Below are 14,711 nucleotides of genomic sequence, written 5' to 3' on the forward strand. Positions count from 1 at the left end.
TAATACTAATGTTCACTAGTGACAAATGAACGTATTGTGATTTTTCATATTCTGTGACTATTAGTCAAGGCTAGGTGATGGCTCACTTTCGCAAGATGGACTAGCTTTGCCTTCACTAATTGAGAGAGAGAGAGAGAGAGAGAGAGAGAGAGAGAGAGAGAGAGAGAGAGAGAGAGAGAGAGAGAGAGAGAGAGAGAGAGAGAGAGAGGAGGGAGGGAGAGAGAGGGAGTGGGAGCGGGAGAGGGAGAGGGAGAGGGAGAGGGAGAGGGAGAGAGAGAGAGAGAGAGAGAGAGAGAGAGAGAGAGAGAGAGAGAGAGAGAGAGAGAGAGAGAGAGAGAGAGAGAGTTAGATGTCTACATTTATGTTTGTGTTTGTGTTTCTCTATCAAGACCAAGTGATAGCTCGAATATGCTAGTCAAAATCACCTCACTCTGAGTGACATGCACTTAGGTAATATAGGATCATGTTTGGGTAACGGTTCACTTTTGCTAGTTGGAATCACTCCGTTATGATCTAGTACTACACACACACACTGCGGGCGTGTGTGTGTGTGTGTGTGTGTGTGTAGGTGCAAGTAGAGCCGGTTGTTATTCGGGATGATGGCTCACTTTTGATAGTCATTTCATCTTGATAACAACCTTCCCAACCAGACGTGTGATAAAAAATGATGATCCTTGGTTATGTGATGCTGCTACATGTTTCATGTTCTAACTCATACTACCTTGATGACTTCTTCCTAACTCTAGTAACTAGGATTTGATATAGGTTTTAAAGCTTCAAAGTTTCAAAGGTAGATAACTATTACTTAAGATACATACAATTCATACCACCATCAGATATGTGTCTATTATTTACTATTTTTAAGCTCCAAATGTTAGATAGATTTTATCAATTTTCTATTTGGTGATGTGGATGCGCAATTCATATATTGCATTTTGAGATTATAAGATTCTATCAATCTATTATTTGATGGTGTCAATGCTATTTGATGATGTCAATACTAGATTTATGTATGTTTTATTCAGACATTTGTGTTATGCATGCTATAAAACTATTTTTGAGGCCATTTTGGGGACGCGATGACGTGATGCACTCCTGGGTGAATATTTGAATTTTGTATGGAACCATGCTCTCATTGAAAATTTTCCCGATGTCATGATGCCACACTGGTATAATAATGAGATGCAATATATTTATTATGAAAACCACATAGCCTCCGCATAGCTTGACACATGGCAACTCTATACTATAGTGTGCATCTCTGCACTGCTTCGTGCAGCATAGTCTCGCCTGAGCCACTTGACAACTTATCATCACGTAGCTTTTGCCATATCTTTGCGACCTATCACTGGGCACCACACCCATGTAGATCATTAAAATTGAAGGTTGGCTTGGAGAGACCAACGCACTGGTTCTTGGTGTAATGATGAGATGCAATCGATCTTTTTTAACACTGTCATAGTGTAGCTGACCACCTGTCATTGTGCAACATTTTGCTATAAACACCATATTAGAGAATTTGGGAAAATCCTGATAATTTGGGAACTTTTGAGGGGTTGTAATTATGTAACATTCAATGTTTTTCATTGATTTTTCCCATAGATTTGGGAGTCCATCCAAATCTTGCAAATGTGCATGGTTTGCATCAACATAAATAAAATGTCAAATGTTGAGGTTTCGACCAATGCATGGTATTTTTTTAGGGGTTACAATTACAATGCATTGAGTGCACTCCATTGACTTTCTCCCTGGATTGGGCCATGTATATGAAACTCACAATTTAGAGTGTGCGTGTTCTGCATTAGCCGAGAAAAAAACATCATATGTTTGAGTTTAACAAAGCATTTTTTGCCTCTTCTCAAAAAAAGGTGGTGTTCAAAAACACCATTTTAGTTTAGTTGGAGAAAAAGTAAGAATGCAACACTAGTCCTTGATATTTTGTCGAGTGTGCAAAACTTGCAACCACAAAGCAATGGTCTGCAAAAAAAAAGATAAAGAAAAAATATCAATGTCATACCTTCCAAATATTTGTTAGTATTCAAATAAATTATTGTTAGTATTCAAATAAATTATTGTTAGTATTCAAATAAATTATTCAAATATTTGTTAGTATTCAAATAAATTATTGTTGTGCAAGGAAAAAAAAGTCATGCTTTTCAAGTACCTTCACTCCATTGTGGAGTCAGCATCAGAGTCGGAATCTGTTCTATGAGCCAAACTAGATAAAGCTCGCTTGCGTGCAATGGTTGGTATCTTCACCTTGATGGGGAGGTTGCTGCTCTTCGAGGAAACCTTCTTTGAGAGGTTACATTTTGGAACCCATGACCATACAATAGCATCAACAGATTCCCAACGTGGAGGATCACCTTTATTGCACATCCAAATCTTGTTCCAACAATCTGCATACACCTCCTCAATTTCTGCATTGTGTCTTTTGCATATAGGTGCCCAATATTGTATGAAAACCGTCTTGAAATTTTTAGATTTATTATCCTTCTGTACATCAGTTTGAGCAATGCCTAGCCAAATTGGGTAAATTTTTTCTGCTGGTCGGACCAAAAGAAAGTGTCCTTTTTGTACATCAACCATTGGATCAAATGATTGTTTTGGCTTTTTCCTTTGAGGTCCACAGTAATGATCATTCAACTCTTCAATTCCTTGAAACTCATCGTTTTCATTATCAAATACTTGCACACAATCAATATGTTGCGTCTTTGGCCAAAATCTCTCGTACATGCCCTCTACACTATTGTTTGGTTTATCAAGCTCATCAATCATGTTCTTCCAGTACTTCACTACTGGCTTGTAAAACTTTGTGAAAGATGCATCTGGACCTTGCAGGTGTGCCCATTTTTCCCAAAAGCGTACATACTCCTTGATACCAACTATCACATCTAAGTGATCCTTCACATACTTGAACATGGTTACATAAGGTGGCTCTCCACTTGGTAGCATTGGATGACCATCCGGATGTCTCTTCCACAACTCAATGCCACCTTCACTTGGTTGCCAATCTAATGATCGTGGATGCACTTTATATTGCATGATAGGAACTTCATTTCGCATAAAGAACCGAAATTGGAGAGGCTTTGAGTGTCCCACTAAAGAATCTTTCCCATCGCATAGGCATCCATCAACATAGCTCTTGAAATCAGGGACTTCCGTTACCAAAAATGGCGTTGGAGAAGACTCCTCACATTGTCTAAAAGTATCCATGAGATGTGCAAATGTCAATGTTTGGCTAGTTCTTAACCTCTCTGAAAACCTGCTAAACATTGCATCAATATCCTCATGTGTATGCCCAACCATCAAGAATCCCAATTGAATTGACTTGAAAATCCCTCGAGCAACAAGCAATGATAGGTATGCAAACAAGTACCTATTCTTGTTTTCAGAACCACAATTATCCAACTGCAACAATAGGTGTTCGGGTAGTTTCTTATAAGGATTTTCTTGATGGGAACTTCCAAGTCCAAGGTCTTTGAATGTTCCACCCATTGCTCCAAGATGAAGTTGTTGCTTGCCATTAGAAACATAGTGAGAATCCAATGCTTCTCTTGAGGTTAGTGCACTTAGCAGAGCGTTGTCAGACCTTGGCATCCCATCATGTACCAAATCTCCAAGTGCATGGTTATCAAGTCTTTCAAGATTTCTCAAACACAAAGCCAATGAACCAATTGTGAAGTTAGGATCCGATGGCCACAAGGATAAAGAAAAGTGACCATAACGTCCTTGACCATGTCCATGTGTTATCATGCCAGTCAAAGCCACTGGGAGCTGAAAGGACTTGTCTGTGTCCTTTGAACGATTGCGTAATCTAGGGATGGCTGTCTTCTTTTGGTCCATCTTATCATGGATAATGCATAAGTATGTCTGAGGATACATTTCAGAAAATCTGTGCCAAGTGTAGTACACATTTCTACAACTTTTTTGTTGTAACATGTGTTTTCTTCTATCTTCCATCAACTTATTACGTTCATTTTGGCATTTTGTCGCTGCAAGCTGAGCCTTGATTGCACTACATAAACCACACTTAGAGAATTCACTTGTTTTTGACAAAGTTACATGCTTGAATTCAGAGTTCCATATGCGGTTGAATGTGGAAGTTGACATCTCCTTACAACCCAAACTATGCTTTAATTGCATGTTAACTTCATAGAGAATATCAACTTGCTTGTATACATCCGGTATCACCAACTGTGTTTCCCTTGATCCATCCTGAAGTGTTCTACTTTTGTGTGGCATACGCTCAGAATTGTTATCCACAAAATCTTGGATTATGGCTCTACCCAGTTCTGTGTGGTCCCAACCTCTTCGCACGATTCCTTTATTACCATGTATGCACCTTCGTATACCAATTTCAAATTGCTCCCTGTATCGATAAAATGTTGTTTTTGGAATACCATGCATTTCATATCATGCTCTACAACAAACTTGAATACCATTCAATGAAAAGACATATTTGAACTGCCCATTGTCATCTTTTCGACAAGCAACCCCAAGAGTGTCATATACATAATTGGTGCGAGCCTCCAAACTTTGGCCCCAATACTCTATGCGTAATTTGGATATCATTTGACGATCGGCAAATTGACAAAAATTTTGTTTACAACAATCAATCATAGATACTTTTATGACTGCATCCCTTGTGAGTCTAGATGATGCTAATGGCATATCATGTTTTTTAGCTTTTCTCTTTATCATGCAGTAACGCCTCTTTTTTGTGGATTTTTCCATTGGGTCCTCATCTTCCATGTGCTTTTTCCCAGAACCACTTGAAGAATTCATGGTGTCATCGATTCTTAATGAAGTTCCATCTAAAAAGGTTATTTGTGCAATGGGCCATTTTATTAAGTGGATGGTATCGATGCCTGATACATCACTATGATACTTTTCAATTCCCACACCTAGATTACCTTCACCAAGCATCTCAAAATTTATAGGTTCAAATGGGTAGACATACAAAACAACACCCTCTGCAGTGCTCTTGGTTTTCTGCTCATCCCATATTAAGACTTTCTTGTCCTTCCATGATTCTCGAATGGAAAACTCATCATATTCACATAGAGGTTCAACGTCAATGGTATCTGATGTTATATCATTCATTGGTACAATAGCTCCATTGACATTGTCCACACAACTCATTGATCGTGCTTTCCAACAAACAACACTACCCAAAGCCTCATAGACTAAGAATGCATCCATTGTAGGAAATGGAAGAAGTGCACTTTCATCCATACAAATATCGATCGCCACCGATACATTGTTTTCTCCCAAGGGCACACCTTGGCACATGTCATCATGTGATGTAGAGAATATTGTCCCAATGGCAACAATCTTTCCACTGACAAGCAAGTTGACTTTAACCCCCACTTTCAATGTGGCACCTGCATAGTACATAGCATTTGTTATAGTTCAATATTGATATTTCATGGTGTGACTTAGGATGAAAATGCTTTACAAGATTTCATTGCAAGACCAAATCTTCCTAATCCTTGGTGCTTTGAATTTTAGGCAGCAAAATTTGGCTACATGGCCAAATCTTCACAAACCATGGTGCTTTGAAAGGGAGATAGCAAGATTTGTCCACACAACCAAATCTCCCAAGACACTGGTGCTTTCAAGAAGCCATGAAGATTCATCCACACATCCAAATCTACTTAGACCTTGGCGCTTTGAAAGAAGCCCACAAGATTTGGCGACATGGTCAAATCTCCCCAGACCCTGGTGCTTTGAAAGGAGCCAACAAGATTTGGCCACATGGCCAAATCTCCTAAGACAGTAGTGCTTTGAAAGAAGCAATAAGATTTGGCCACACGGCCAAATCTGCTCAGACCTTGGTGCTTTCAAAGAAGCAAGCAAGATTTGGATGCACGGCCAAATCCTTCGAGACCTTGGTGACTTCTTTCAAAGCACTGAGAAGATTTGTTTGTGGCATTCTTTCAAACTTGGGGAGATTTGGTCGTGTGTCCAAATCTTGTAGGCTTGTTTCAAAGCACTAGGGTATGGAGAGTTTTGGCCGTGCAACCTCCTCTTGCATGCTTCTTTCAAACCACCAGGTTTTGGGAGATTTGGCCATGTGGCCAAATCTTTCAAAGCATTAGGGTTTGCGAAGATTTTGCCGTGCTACCAAATGTTTCTAGCTTCTTTCAAATCACTAGGAAGATTTGGCCACATGGCCAAATCTTCTTTCAAATCACTAGGAAGATTTGGCCACATGGACAAATCTTCAAACGTTAAATTTAAAAATTGAAAATCCAGATTTTAAAATTTAAAGTTTAAAATTCAAAATTCAAAATTTAAAATAAAAAATTCAAATTTCAAGCGTCAAGTTTCAAATTTTGAAATTCAAATCTAGAGATCCTACTTTCAAAAAAATTGTCATGATTCACGCTATTACACTTTAAAATCATACTATTACTTTAAAAGCAAACTAGAAAATCTAAAACTATTAAAAAACCAAAACTTTAAAAGGCAAAGCTAAACAAACCTTTTAAACCAAGCATAAAAAGTAAACCTATGAGAAGGAATTGAATTTGTCTTCATGGGGGATCAAGTGCTAGGCTCACCTTGTTCTCTCCCTTCCTAGATCTCCAATGTGTACGTAGGGTGGTTTGAGAGCTTTAGGACAATGTCTTAGATGGGGTAGTTCTTGGAAAACACTCCTCCACCCTTGTTTAGCTAATTGCAAGCAAAAAAGTTCAAAACTATGTCAAAATGAGAGGTCCCGGGAGGCTCCCCATCCCAGTTTGTTCCTAACAATGTGTACTTAACTATGTAGGTTTTAAACTTCCATTACCAATTCAACTCTCCATAGATTCCACACACAATAGTTGGATTAGAAAGAGGTCTTTTTTTTTTTTTTTTTTTTTTGCTCTTCATGCTTTTGGGTGGATTGCTCCTTCCCCCCAAAACATGCTTTTTTGGGGGGGATAGCTCCTTCCCCCAAACTAAGCTTTTTTGGGGGGTCTTACCCTTCCCCCCAAACTTTTCTTCTTCTTCTTCATCGTCATCGTCGTCGTCTCCACGGCTTCTTTTCGTCATTGCTCTTCGACCCTCTGCGTCTTCCTTCCTCCTCTCCATGCCACCGTTCGACGGCTTTCTTCTTCTCCTTCTTCTTCTTCTTCTTCTTCTTCGTCGTCGTCGTCTCCTCCACGGCTTCTTTTCGTCATTGCTCTTCGACCCTCTGCGTCTTCCTTCCTCCTCTCCGCGCCACCGTTCGACGGCTTCCTTAACGACCTCTTCGTTTCTCCCCGGCCCTCCACGCTGCTCCTCGACCCTCCGCATCTTCCTTCCTCGACCCTCGACGACTGCTCCTCGACTCCGCGACGACCCTCGGCGCTGCTCCTCCCCTCCGCGAGACTGCTCCACATTGCCCTTCCCCTCTGCGACGCTGTTTCTCCTCCACAACTTCCTTTCTCCTCCACGACTTCCACGCTGCTCCTCCCCTCCGCGACACTGCTCCACGCTGCCCCTTCCCTCCGCGACGCTGTTCCTTCCTCCCACAACACAGTTTTCGGCCTGCTTAGATTCTTGCTCCTTCCCCCCATGACCCTATTTTTGGCCTATTTCTTCTTGCGGAGCACTGCTTTGAACTGTTTCTTCTTCCTCCGCACAGTTTCGGCCTGCTCTTGCCTTCAGTGACAGGTTTCCTTTGCTGGACGACATTCCTTGGGTAGGCACAAACGACAAATCTATTTCTTCTTCATAGCCCTCAGCAGGCCACTCTTTCTAAACGAGATCTCATCTTGACGAAATCCAAACAGCACAAGCTCACAAACAACAATGGCTACTCAATCATCCAAGTAAGAAAACGAAAGAAATCGAAAGTGTACCTAATTCATGCATGTTCTCCATTTTCTCCATTTCAGAACACCACGATTTGAAAGAAAGACTCTTGTAAAAGTAGGAATCTCGAAGTGTGATTTGAAAGTAGGGTCTTTAGTATATGATTTGACTTTCAGATCTTCAAATTTGAAATTTGAATTCTGTATCTAAGATTATTAATTTTGAATTTTGAAATTTGAATTTTGAAATTTGAATTTTAAATTTTGAATCTAAGATTTTGAATTCTTCAGATTTTAAATTCGAATCTTAAGATTTGAATTTTAAATTTTAAATGGGGAGATTTGGCCATGCGCCCAAATCTTCTGGCTTCTTTCAAAACATACAAGATTTGGCCGTACGGCCAAATCTCCCTAGACCTTGGTGATTTCAAAGAAGCTATAAAAATTTGGCATCACAACTAAATCTTCCTAAACCTTGCTGCTTTGAAAAGATTTGGCCACACAACCAAATCTTCCTCGACACCGTGATTAGAAAGAAGATAGCAAGATTTGGCCGCATGGCCAAATCTCCCTAGACCCTCATGATTAGAAAGAAGCTAGCAAGATTTGGCCGCATGGCCAAATCTCCTTAGACCTAGGTGATTTAAAAGAAGCTAGAAAGATTTGGCATCACAACCAAATCTCCCCAAATCCTGCTGCTTTGAAAAGATTTGGCCGCACGGCCAAATCTCCCTAGACCCTTGTGATGAGAAAGAAGCTAGCTGCATAGTCAAATCTCCCTAAACCCTCGTGACTTATAAAAAGCTAGAAAGATTTCACATCGTAGCCAAATCTCCCCAAACCTTAGTGCTTTGAAAACTTGGTGCTTTGAAAAGATTTGGCTGCACGGCCAAATCTCCCCAGACCTGGTGCTTTGAAAAGATTTGGTTGCATGGCCAAATCTTCCTAAACCTGTGCTTTGAAAAGAATTGGCCGCATGGCCAAATCTCCATAGACCCTTATGATTAGAAAGAAGCTAGCAAGATTTGACCACACACAAATCTCACCAAACCCTGGTGCTTTGAAAAGATTTGGCTGCACGGCCAAATCTCCATAGACCATCGTGATTAGAAAGAAGCTAGCAAGATTTGGCCGCACGGCCAAATCTCTCTCCCTAAACCTGGTGCTTTGAAAAGATTTGACCACACACAAATCTCCCTAAACCTGGTGCTTTGAAAAGAATTGGCCGCAATGCCAAATCTCCCTAAACCTGGTGCTTTGAAAAGAATTGGCCGCACGGCCAAATCTCCATGGATCCTTGTGATTGGAAAGAAGCTAGCAAGATTTGACCGCACACAAATCTTCCTAAACTCTGGTGCTTTGAAAAGATTTGGCCGCACAACCAAATCTTCCTCGACACTCGTGATTAGAAAAAAGATAGCAAGATTTGGCCGCATGGCCAAATCTCCCTAGGCCCTCATGATTAGAAAGAAGCTGGCCAAATCTCCTTAGACCTAGGTGATTTAAAAGAAGCTAGAAAGATTTGGCATCACAACCAAATCTCCCCAAATCCTACTGCTTTGAAAAGATTTGGCTGCACGGCCAAATCTCCCTAGACCCTTGTGATGAGAAAGAAGCTAGCCGCATAGTCAAATCTCCCTAAACCCTCGTGACTTATAAAAAGCTAGAAAGATTTCGCATCGTAGCCAAATCTCCCCAAACCTTAGTGCTTTGAAAACTTGGTGCTTTGAAAAGATTTGGCTGCACGGCCAAATCTCCCCAGACCTGGCGCTTTGAAAAGATTTGGCTGCATGGCCAAATCTTCCTAAACCTATGCTTTGAAAAGAATTGGCCGCACAGCCAAATCTCCATAGACCCTTATGATTAGAAAGAAGCTAGCAAGATTTGACCACACACAAATCTCACCAAACCCTGGTGCTTTGAAAAGATTTGGCTGCACGGCCAAATCTCGATAGACCATTGTGATTAGAAAGAAGCTAGCAAGATTTGGCCGCACGGCCAAATCTCTCTCCCTAAACCTGGTGCTTTGAAAAGATTTGGCTGCACGGCCAAATCTCCCTAAACCTGGTGCTTTGAAAAGAATTGGCCGCACGACCAAATCTCCCTAAACCTGGTGCTTTGAAAAGAATTGGCCGCACGGCCAAATCTCCATGGATCCTTGTGATTGGAAAGAAGCTAGCAAGATTTGACCGCACACAAATCTCCCCAAACCCTGGTGCTTTGAAAAGATTTGGCCGCACGACCAAATCTCCATAGACCCTCCTGATTAGAAACAAGCTAGCAAGATTTGGCCGCACAGCCAAATCTCCCTAAACCCAAGTGATTTAAAAGAAGCTAGAAAGATATGACTTATTTGAAAGAAGCTAGCAAGATTTGGTTGCACAGCCAAATCTCTCCAAACCCTAGTGCTTTGAAAGAAGCCCACAAGATCTGGACACAAGGCCAAATCTCCCCAAACTTTAGTGCTTTGAAAGAAGCCCATATGATTTGGCCACACATCCAAACCTCCCCTTCCAGTGCTTTAAAAGAAGCCCATAAGATTTGGCCACACGGCCAAATCTCCCTAGTGCGGCCAAATCTCCCTAGAATCTAGTGCTTTCCAAATCTACTACTATGTCTAGTGTCAATTCTAGATTCTATTTCAGATATGTTTATCGATAATGTGTTTTGTCTAACATTAAAGATTATAAAGATGATAGTTTGTATATTGCTTGGGTTTTTTTACAAGAAAGACACAAATATGAAGAAGGTTGAGAAAGTTGTAAGTGGATTTGCAGAAAAAAACATACCTTGGTACTTTGACATATATAGTATTGAGGGAGCACAGTTGACACGAGTTCACTTATTTGTTTTGTTACCTAATAAAAGTGCATACACTTGTGTTGGATCGGTACATCAAATCACTGAAGATGTGGTTGGAAAAGAGGGAGATATTGGATTGTTGATCATTATAAATCAAAATAAGAAGTTTCTCTTGGATCCCAGCGATTATGAAGCATCTCGTATGAAGTCTGATGTAGATGACAACATGCACTCAAGAGGCTGGATAAGTGTTCAATCAATTGATGGAAATGAAATTGACACAGTGACAACAATCATTGAATCATATCGCAAAGTTTCAGCAACATTAAAGAAGCGTAAGAGTGGGGAAGATAGTGGGGAAGGAACAAAGAAAGGAAAATCGGCTATGGTTCAAGCACCAGGTGGTAGCGGAGAAGGGGCAAAGAAAGGAAAGCTAACTATAGTTGATGTACCACAAGAAGGAACACCTCCAGAGGGTATGCTAGCAGTTGTGGAAAGAAGCAGTGGTAGTGAATTGGAGCCAAGTGGAAAGGTCATAGGAAAAAAAGGGCAAAAGAAACCATCAGGCTTGGTGGAATATGAAAAATACTACCCATTTGGGTTGCATGCAATATTTTCAATTCCAGTTACAAGATGTCAAAAAGCTCCTCCAAGCTATGTATATAGAGGGTTGAACAAAGAGCATGTGGAGAAGCTTGCTGCAGACTTCGGTTATAACTCTAGGCCTCCTGCTGCTGTAGCGGATTTAATGCCTTTCAATCCTGAAACAAAGCAGCCCCTGGAAAGGGTAGATAAAAAGGATTTAACCAAGTGCCACTACTGGATACTATCTGGACAACATTCAATATATGCTGCTAAAATATTCACATCTAATGATGATAATAGCACGGCCCAAAGAAAGAACTACTACCGCACCCACCAGGCGAGGATTGTAGTGAATTGTCCCGCACGCTTTTGTGTGGAGATATCAAAGATGGCAAACCTGGAGTCTCAAAATATCTTGAGACAATCTCCATACATTGATATACTTAAGCAGGTGAGGGGACAATGGATTCTCTTTAACAGACCCAAGAAAGCACAACAAGGGCTTGCAAAAGGACATCCAGATCGTGAGAATTGGGATGTAAGTATAGATTTTTATTATGAATCATTTTTTACAAGTCAGTTTTCGTAATTATTGCATTCTAATGGATTCATATATTTTGCAGGCTTTCATTAACACTGGCAAGGTAACATTGGGCAATAGCTTTGCCACGAAGGATGTACATATGATAATCACAAGCGATGCCATTTATGATGGTTGGATCTCCATCCTTGAGGATTACATTGCAGGCAAATATTCACAAGATGGAAAATGCCGTAGGCAACCCACAGTCTCAATGTTTAGATGCTTGCGTGGATTGAGTGATGATCAACTTGGTCAAATTCAAAATGACATTAAGGAAGGTAGAGTAGTCATAGCTAAAACAAAGACTGATGCCATGATTCTTGATATTGAAGGACGAGCTATGCAGATCAAGAGAGATGCTGCACTACAAGAAGAACTTTATATGTTTATATCCGCAGAACGGCCTTCTTTAATGTTAAAAAATTGGGATGAGTGCAGATTACATTTCAAAATTACTCCAGAATTGTATCATCGGATTCGTGGTTGCTCTGACTCATGGTTAAAAGTGAAGCTTCAACAGGGCAAGGAAACTCCACCATTGCCTGATGCTGCAAAGGGGTATCTGAGGTGGATTATGGGACAAAGTGAAGGTGCAAGTCATGGACCGAATTCCACCCGGCCTTGGAGGTTCTACACAGTCGGTTCAAACATGGAGGGAATGGAATTTATACATAATGTGTACCAAGAGCCAATGGCAATAGGGGTTGCCTTTTTGGATGTAATGTATGGACCAAGCAGAAGTAGAAATTGGAATGAGGATCGCTTTGAGTGTTTGTTGAAAAGCTTGATGACAATCGCTTCTCCCCCAGTGCAATTTCTTCTTGTGGTGTTCTTGACCATGGATCATGTATCATGTTTGAAGAATGCATTAAATAAGACATGCGGACAATATAAAATACACTTCGGTTGCCTTAATTTTGAAACTGCAGATATATTTGTCACTGGATCTATGGATGGCTTAATTGCCTGTGTACTGGTAAGCAAGGAAAAGCATTTCAACGATATTGAGCGCTATACCAATGCACAATGTAAGCCATCGATATATGTTGCAGATGAAAAATATGAAAAATCAAGTAGTGCAGAAGAATCAGGTGATGAGGATGATGATGATGAGGATGATGATGATGAATTTGACATTGAATTGTCCTTGAAAAGAAAACGTTCAAGTATCATGAAAGACATGATCATGGGTTTCTGTCGAGAAGATGAGTATGTATTGGACTTGTTCTCTGAGGGGCTTGCTGCAATAGAGTCTCTTTCTTGTAAGAGGCGTGTTGTTTCAGTTGTTGAGACCTATGAGGAGTTGGCAAAGGTTGAAAGTATATGTTGCACGTATGCTTACAGTAATCATGAAATTCGACAATGGGCTGGCTTGCAAGAACCAATATTGGCAATAGAGGGGGTGCCAAAAGAAGATGATACAATTGAAGGTGGAGGGGATAAAGAAATTGATACCATACCAGGACAAAAAGAGCTTCAACTGTTCAATGAAGAGCAGCGTGAGCATTTACAAAAACACGCTTCAAAGTTTTGGGAAACAGAAGAGGAAGCAACAGGTCCTTGAAATTGTCCTTTTATATGGTGTTCGTGTTTTCCATATGTTATCTTGCTATATTCTCCATATGATGTATTAATTTTGTTCCAAAGATCTTTTAATATTTCTTGGAAATTTCTTCTATCTCATTGTCATAATTCAAACATTCATATGTATTCTTGATTATGTTTAATTTTCTATATTTCATGAAAAGATGTGCTTGCATGTTGTAATACCTTCGGAGTGTGATACACATCCAAATTTATTTATGAGTTCATAAATGTTAAAAAGTGTGTTGAGTCTTGATTGTGATGAATGAATTAGTGTAAATTGTTGTTTCTATCCTTATTCACTTCATATGAATGCTCAAATATGTTTTGGCCGCTTGGCCAAATATTTTCTTAGTGGGAACACTCGGGCAATGCTAGATAATGTTGGACTCCACTCTATCTATTATGCAAAGGTTTTTGGCATTGTAAGGATATGTAGTTTTGGGGATTAAAATAACTTGAAAGGGTATAGATTCAACAACTTTAGGGGGTATACTAAGCATATGAACATGAATGCTTTCTTTTTTTTAGTATTCCAATTTTGTTTTGAAAAAGAAAAACATGAATGCTTTCACACAAACAAATTGCATTGAGAGCACACAACCTAAAGTTTGACAATTTGGTTTTCCATCTCAATCTTCAGTTTGTTTCTACTTATGAATTTCATTTCCTTGTTTATCAACAGATATTGGCCATCTCAATTTCTCATCCCTAGAAGCATTGCCTGTACATGTGACACCTGATCCAATGATTCATTATGTGCCTAATTTGAACATTAGCATGCAAGTTCCAAGCTCAACATGGTTGATTGAAAATGTTGAGGATGCAATGTCTGCAGTTAATGTTCCATTGACAAATGTGAATGCAAGCTTAGAAGGTAAAGGAGAAGATGCAATGTCATTGTATGAAGCCAAGGTGCAGGAAGAAATCTTAGAAGGTAAAGGAGAAGACATAATGTCACCCTCAGAAATAATGTCAAAAGAGGTGATAACAAAAATAAGACTAGCAGTGATAATAGATTTGAAAGGGTTATTGCTCGAGCATTGTTTTTCGAAGTCAAATAAACATATGAGCTTGCACAATGGGAAGCATTGGCTTGTTCTCCGTCCTGGGTGTTTAGAGTTTCTACAATGGTTGCTCGATCACTACCATGTTGGCATTTGGTCCACTGGAGGAGAAAAGGGCATGGTGCAACACATGCTGGACACTTTGGCGCATCATGTTAACAGAAAGTTACATTTCTTCATGGTTTGGGGTGCGATGGCATGCCACAAGCATACAAAGAGTAGAATCATTCGACCAGATAGGATGAATGTGGAAGCGGAGTTTAAACCATTAATGAGAGTGTGGTGTTGTTTTAAAGAGGAATG

This window comes from Dipteris shenzhenensis, chromosome 32 (assembly GCF_047967505.1).
Source record: "Dipteris shenzhenensis isolate YYH24624 ecotype China chromosome 32, Dip_SZ_1.0, whole genome shotgun sequence".
Taxonomy (NCBI): Eukaryota; Viridiplantae; Streptophyta; class Polypodiopsida; order Gleicheniales; family Dipteridaceae; genus Dipteris; species Dipteris shenzhenensis.